Source organism: Mastomys coucha, unplaced genomic scaffold, assembly GCF_008632895.1.
Source record: "Mastomys coucha isolate ucsf_1 unplaced genomic scaffold, UCSF_Mcou_1 pScaffold18, whole genome shotgun sequence".
NCBI classification, from domain to species: domain Eukaryota; kingdom Metazoa; phylum Chordata; class Mammalia; order Rodentia; family Muridae; genus Mastomys; species Mastomys coucha.
In genome coordinates, this window is record NW_022196900.1 from 111,960,437 (window position 1) to 111,968,102 (window position 7,666).

The following is a 7,666-nucleotide window of genomic DNA, read 5'->3' on the forward strand; positions in this document are numbered from 1 at the left end:
TGTAACTGTAACTGTGGTTGTGTCTGTGATTGTGTCTGTGTCTGTCTGTGTCTGTGACTGTGACTGTGACTGTGTATGTGTCTGTGTCTGTGACTGTGACTGTAACTGTCTGTGACTGTGTCTGTGTCTGTGACTGTAACTGTAACTGTGGCTGTGTCTGTGACTATGGCTTTGACTGTGGCTGTGACTGTGGCTGTGACTGTAGTTGTGGCTGTGACTGTGGCTGTGACTGTAGTTGTGGCTGTGACTGTGGTTGTGTTTGTGATTGTGTCTGTCTGTGTCTGTGACTGTCTGGGATTGTGTCTGTGACTGTAGCTGTGACTGTGACTGTGACTGTGACTGTAACTGTGTCTGTGTCTGTGACTGTGACTGTGTCTGTGACTGAAGTTGTGGTTGTGGCTGTGGTTGTGACTGTGTCTGTGTCTATGACTGTGACTGTGACTGTAACTGTGTCTGTGTCTGTGACTGTGATTGTGTCTGTGTCTGTGACTGTGACTGTGTCTGTGACTGTATCTGTGACTGTGACTGTGTCTGTGTCTGTGTCTGTGACTATGGCTGTGGCTATGGCTGTGGCTGTGGCTGTAGTTGTGACTGTAGTTGTGGCTGTGACTGTGGTTGTGTCTGTGATTGTGTCTGTCTGTGTCTGTGTCTGTGACTGTCTGTGACTATAACTGTCTGTGACTATGTCTGTGACTGTCTGGGATTGTGTCTGTGACTGTAGCTGTAACTGTGACTGTGTCTGTGACTGCGGTTGTGTCTGTGTCTGTGACTGTGACTGTGACTGTGACTGTGTCTGTGTCTGTGTCTTTGTCTGTGGCTATGACTGTGACTGTGACTGTGTCTATGACTGTGAGTGTGGCTGTGACTGTGGTTGTGGCTGTGACTGTGACTGTGTCTGTGTCTTTGGCTGTGACTGTGTCTGTGTCTGTGTCTATGACTGTGAGTGTGGCTGTGACTGTGGTTGTGGCTGTGACTGTGGTTGTGGCTGTGACTGTAGCTATGGCCATGTCCTTGTCCTTGTCTGTGTCTGTTGTCATTGGCTATGGCTGCATGTGTCTCTGGCTGTGTCTACCACCCTCGTAGGCAGGGCTTTTGGGGGTATGCAGAGGAGCTATGTCCCTGAGAGCAGATACAGCTCTTTCCAGACGATCTTCCTGGAGTCCCCTTCAGGCTGTTTGTCCAGATAAGTCAGGTTCTGGGGTTGGCTCTCCATTCCATCCATCCTTAGCTACAGCTAAGATGCCTTGTCTGTGGAGAGCTTTTGGGGCCACTAGGCAGGAATCTGACTTTGGGCCAGGGCAGGGAAGTAGGCTCAGATATCTTGGTCATCCTGATAAGTCCTTAGAAACAGTGGGAGTGATCACAGGACTTTGTTTATTGCCTTTGTTTATTGTTCCTTCACTATTTGTGTTTATTGTACTGCTTGACCTTATTACTTGCATGTAATTAAAATGGTATAAAAGCAGACTGGGAAAAAATAAACCCGCCTCAACCTCAGAACTGGCTGGGGTCATGCTACAATGTTTTCTAATTGTCTTTTTTCTTTTTAATCCTCACTCCTGACATGGAGAACCTGTCGACTGAACGAGCTTGCTTGGACACTTATCCCAGGTTCTGCCAAATCCTACAGCTGGGCGCTGCTGAACTTGGCTGTCCCACGGCAGCTCCTTATCCCATTTAACAAGAGAGTCTTCCCCATTGCTGGGGGTGCCTTCAGCTTTCTTCCAAGGACTCCATTTCCTGATTCCATTTCCTGCTCACTCTCTTCTTTTCTGACTGGGGATGCATGCGAGCAGCCCCATCATCCTGTTTCCTCTGTGGATACGGCAGGTCCAGGTGAGGGCATGTGGCAGCACTGGCCTTCTGTGGCTGTGAGCAGAGGAAAGGATTCGTGGACGGGCCTGAATTTGCTCTTCTCTGGGAAGGTGGAGAAGAAGACCAGGCCTGGGAAGACATCACCGCTATCCTTGAAGTCCAGTTCCATTGTCCTTTCTGGGTGGAGCTGAGCCAGGGTGCTTTCTTTAAACTGGAAGCAGGGACTGAGGGTAAACCCTGAGATGCTGTTTCTGTTACAGAAGGGATGTCTCAGAGGGTGGATTGCATATGTGTGCACATCTGTGAATGTATGCAAGTGTATGTGGGTGTGAGTGCATGTGCCTATGTGTGCTTTGAGAGACAGACAGAGACATAGAAACAGAGAGACAAAGAGATATGAAGAGAGAGTCAGAGACAGATGGAGGTCCTTGGTAAAGGGATCAGAGCTTCCAGGGCAGAGGAAGGAAGAAGGGAAGCCCCGGTGGTCCTCAGGCACCGTGCATGTACAGGTACCACGAAAACTTCTTCCCTGCTAACACAGGACCTGTAGAGACAGTGATTCATTGAGATAGAACAAGAAGCTTTAAAAATGTATGATGCTCCATTATGAATCTTTGTTTTAAAAAACCGAGGTGCAGTCCTGAGTCTGTCTGGTGCTCATGTCCCCACCTCCTTCCTGCAAGAGTGGCCTTACCTCAGAACCCAGAAAGACTCTGGTTGTTGCCTGTTTTGCCTGATTAGGAAAGCCACACATGCCTGCTATGGCTGGCTCAGGCAGTGCAGGAAGGTTTGACAGCACTCACTCATGTCCTACCCCGGGGAGGGCCTGGCGGTGACAGATGGGCTGTTTTGTTCTTACCTGGGATGCGTCCCCTGGTAGCCTCTCCTGGCGGCTCAGGCTTCAGCAGAGTTCATAAATCCCTCTGGCAGGCCAGCTGACAGCCTGGGTACTTTTATTACTGAAGGCTAATTGCTCCTTCTCCATCTGCCTCTGGGAGGTTGGGCTGTGGGGGAGCAGTCAGTGCTGGCCAAGCCCTGGGGAACAAAGGCTCAACCCGTCAGAATCACAGTGATGGGCATCTCTGGACATTCCCTGGGCTGTGCTGAGCAAGACGTTTCCAGACCACATTCCAGATGGGTGCTAACACAGCATCTACATTAAGAGAGAAAACAAAGGCACAGAGATGTTACGTGGCTTTCCCAAACTCACACAGTCACCAGAAATCAGTTGAGTTTCAATCTTGGCATCCTGAGCTGTGGTCCCATGAACGATGCATTAGCATCTTCTCTTTCCCTGAAATGAATATGGTGGTGGAGACAAATATAGTGGTGGAGGTAGAGGTGGTGGTGGAGGTGATGGTGGTGATGGTGGTGGAGGTGAGGGTGGTGATGGGGTGATGGTAATGATGGTGATGGTGATGGTGGAGTTGGAGGTAGGTGGAGATAGTTTTGGTGGTGGACATGGTGGTGGAAATGTTTGTTAGAGGACTGGAAGTTCCTTGGCTCTTCATGGGTCCTGTTAGCAAGTAAGCCCAGTCTCTCCCAGCTTTGAGACACCGAAGAAGCTGGGAGCATGCTTGCGTGAATTTGCTTCCCTCCAGGCTCAGAGGCTTAGCAATGAAAATATTTTGTGTGTTTGGCACGGTGGGGAGCACTGGGATGCTGGAGTCGGTGGCTCCTCGGGCTATAATACTCGACTCTGCGGGTGGCCTTGTTCCCAAGCCCTGAAATGCAAGCTTGGGGGCAGGGGCCTAATGAGATGAGCTCTGAGAAGCTGGCGCCTCACAGCTCAGGATCTGGCCAGGATCGGAAGTGAAGTATAAAAATCAGAACAGAGGATGCACAGCCTTCCAAGGATTCGCCCCATGGCTGTCACAGACAGAATCACACCCTCCGCTGCTTCGGTTCCAATGAGTCTCAGCTGCAATCCCCCGCCACGTGCCTAGACATAAACTCTGCCGGCAGAGCAAAGGGCTTTTAAGGACTCCGTGCTGCCACTGTCAACATGGTGTGGTGTGGGTCTGGTGAGGGTCTCTGGGCTGGGTGGCCCAGAACGCCTTCCAACATGCTTTCCTGAATTTGGACAGCTTGGACACCTGTCCAGGTCCACCTGCCTACGGACTTTGCTTCAGAGCAGTTGTGAAATGTGCTTGGCGGCTGTTACCACGTGACTCCTCCATGAGGACGGGGACAGAATCGGGTGGCTCACCATTACACCTCTTTAAGTCCCAAAGCCGAGGATGGAGGGGGAAATGTCTCTACAGTCATCAGGTGAAGGGAATGTGGGAAGTGGGCAGCAGAAACCCTTTAAAAGGAAGGGTTGCCAGGAAGGATCTGGGAACTGCGGGGTTTCTGTTCAACCCCATTTAGATCAGGGCATCTGCAAGGTCAGCACAGAAGGAAACCAAAGCTGGGAGAAGGAAGAGTCTTCCATTTACACTGGGATGGTTCACCCTGAGATGGTTCACAGTGGGATGGTTCACACTGACATGATAGTTCACACTGACATGATGGTTCACACTGACATGATGGTTCACACTGACATGATGGTTCACACTGACATGATGGTTCACACTGGGATGGTTCACACTGACATGATAGTTCACACTGACATGATGGTTCACACTGACATGATGGTTCACACTGAGATGGTTCACACTGGGATGGTTCACATTGACATGATGGTGTGCATTGAGATGGTTCACAGTGGGATGGTTCACAGTGGGATGGTTCACACTGATATGATGGTTCACACTGGGATGGTTCACACTGACATGGTTCACACTGGGGTGGTTCACACTGACATGGTTCACACTGACAGGATGGTTCACACTGGGTTGGTTCATATTGACATGATAGTTTACACTGTGATGATATGCACTGAGATGGTTCACAGTGGGATGGTTTGCACTGAGTGGGTTCACATTGATATGATGGTTCACGCTGACATGATAGTCCACACTGAGATGAAGACTAGAGCTGGGACTAGAGGTGCTGGTGGCCTTTGTGTTACACTAGTATCTCAGCCAAGCTCCAACCACTAGAAAGTGGCCCATTTACCTTTCAGGAAAGCTGTGTAGGTGAGTCAACAGGGACAGATTGGGAAAGACAGGTGACGGTCACCGTGTGCAATATCTCCTGGCTCTGAGCATGAGTACCTTGTGGTGGTTTGTGAGGCAAGTGCTTGCCCAGTTTACCCTTTTCCCAGACCTGATATCACTATATGGGTTCAGGATGGTAATTCTGTGAAATTGTATTTTCAAGAACAAGGACAGACTATAAGCTCAAGAAGATACATTTTCCACCTGTCCGTATACCCATTCTTCTACCATGGATCTACCTTTCATCTGCCCATTCATCATCCATCCATCCATCCATCCATCCATCCATTGTGTGTCCCAGGACTGTCACATGCATCCCAAACCTCACAAGGTGAGCAAAGTTTTGGCACTGTCTCTCAAACATTTCATAGCACCCCCGTCTCCTTCTCCAGCTGATACCTGCCAAGTAAACCACTTTGAAGAAAGCCCCAATGTGTTCTCTTGGCACAGTCCATCCTATCAGTTTATCACCTGGACCAGTCCTCCCACCAGGATGCGGGATCCTCCTGCTGTGCTTCTTTCCGAGACACATCTGTAACATTGCACCCCATGTGCTCCTACAGCTGTCTGCCTCTCTCTTTGGTCATTTAGTATCTTCTGCTTCTGGTGGCCCATCTCACACATGGGGCTTTTCTGCTGCGTCATTGTGTGTGTGAGCTGTGAGTGTGTTTATGTTAGCGTTGGCTTACTCTCCTCCACCATGTGGCATTCGTTTCTTCTGGGAAGACATACACATGCATGAGGTAGGGGGGCACCCATGCCCACACTGTCCCATTTCCTAGATGCTTTCTCTGCTGCTTGCTCCAGTGTCAGGAACTCTGCCTCAATTCTAGTGAATCTTCTAGTAGCTGCACAGTCTCTGTTCCGACAGCACTCCCTACCCTGTGTGTGTGTGTGTGTGTGTGTTGTGGGATAGCAATACTTAAAATGGTCACATGAGCAAGAAAAGTAAGTCCCTCCTCGCCAGGCATTTGGACTCCCCCGTTCTTCATCCACTCCTAGGTTTTAGTCTTGAGCTGAGGGAGGGAGGGCTGGAAGCATGAAGGGCTGGAGCCATTTGCTCCAGTGACTTCTCTGGGGAGGAATGCCTGCTGACAGGCACCTGGGGTTCCCTCCTCTCACCCCAACCCTTGTTCATTTTCAGGTACCCACAGCTCTTCCCGAAGCTTCCATTGCAGTGAGGGACCAGGAGCTGGCTTCTCTTGCTGAGGATCCCCAGGTAGACCTTGTCAGGGATCACTTGGAGAAGTCCTGAGTTGTCCTTACCTGCTCACGTCTTGTTGGCTCCTCCAAGCAGTCGACATGAGTCATACAGTTTCCTGTGGGTGACCTGTCTGTAGGTCTGCCATCCGTCTGTCCTGGCAGCGTATACACTGTGAACTGTCACAGGCAGAGCTGAGCCCGTCTTTGGTCTTAGTATCTGGCATGGTGTCTGGCATGTTATAGGCTTTCTCTGTTTGATGAATATCGTTAAAAACCTCAGCTGCTGCCAGGGAGGAGAACTCTTCAGGTCGTCCCTTGGAATATGGACTGAGGGCCCAAAGCTTGCCGTATGGACTTTGGCTTTCTCGTGATCTCTTCTCCCTTCCAACCTATTTCCTGACATTTTTCTGTGATGATGAAAGTCCTGAAGCCTTGGGTGAATAGCTCTGAAGAGGCCAAAGTTAAAAGTACCCTCTCTGGCTTCAGATATTCTCCAGACAATATCTCCCTGCACCATCTCTGCCTTCTTGTCTGTTGGGCTGGAAGTCCCAGTGAATGTCATCCTTCATGTGGGGCCATGACTACGCCATCCTCCTGGGCAAGGCTAGGAAGGGGACATGGTGTGGAGACTGGCGTCTGTGAAGTCTTCAGCCAGTATTTGTGGAATATGGATGAACTCATGAATGAAGTTTGGAAAACATCTGCATTTGGAAGAAAACACTCTCCCTCTGACATCGGGTGAGTTTAAAATGTTTGGGAGTCATCATTTCCACAAGGACCCCCATTCCCTTCTCCTCCCTCACAGCACCCACCCATCTGTGCCCACCTGGCTAATCACAGGAGCTATTTTTATACCTGATGTTGTGGGAAGGTGGAAGATTAACAGCCCCAGAGACGCACATCTCTGCTATTAATATTAAACAGGGTATTAATTTTACCCGTAACAGATATTAAACATGCATCAGAGGTCATTATTTAATCTCCAGGAGTCATCCAGCACCTTCCAGGAATAAGTCTGATTCTGGATGCCCCGCCTCCCTCCCCTCAACTCAGGGGTGAATCAGAAAACAGTTTCAATTCCCCTGGAAAGAAGTGGGTAATTATAAACTTACAGCCACCGAGGGAGAGGGTCTGAAAAATCAGCACACCCAATCTCTGCAGTAGTGTGAGACCCTCTGGACCCGGCTTGGGATGTGCAAAGGGGCAGCTGAGGGCAGTCTCCTAAGATCTTCTCTGATAGGGACTGCCTTGCTGGCAAGCTGCTCTCAGGCCTTCACCACTAACAACCTTAATTGCTGGATGTTCAGGTCTGAGTTGCTAATGGTACCTTGAACAGACCTAGCTCAGCACCTCTGGGATGATGGGAAGGTCTGGCGTTAGTTAATGATGTGGGACTCCCACTGGGAGCAGCAATGGGCAACTTATTAAGCGGTACCATCAGGACATCCAGCAAACGCTGACATCTTATGGGACTGGAAAGCACAGACGACAGCTTCCAGCTGTTCCTCGTCAAGAACCTCCAAAGCAGGACTGAGGGACAATCCACC

General features: G+C 49.9%; 1 long non-coding RNA gene across 1 annotated transcript in view; it reads left to right on the forward strand.

Annotated features, from left to right (window-relative positions):
* Positions 1-7,078, forward strand: part of LOC116095700 — a 16,217-nt gene extending 9,139 nt beyond the window's left edge. Inside the window, exon 2 of the long non-coding RNA XR_004120701.1 lies at positions 6,061-7,078. This is a non-coding gene — a long non-coding RNA (uncharacterized LOC116095700). The remainder of the gene's footprint in view (positions 1-6,060) is intronic.
* The last annotated feature ends 588 nt before the right edge of the window (positions 7,079-7,666 follow it).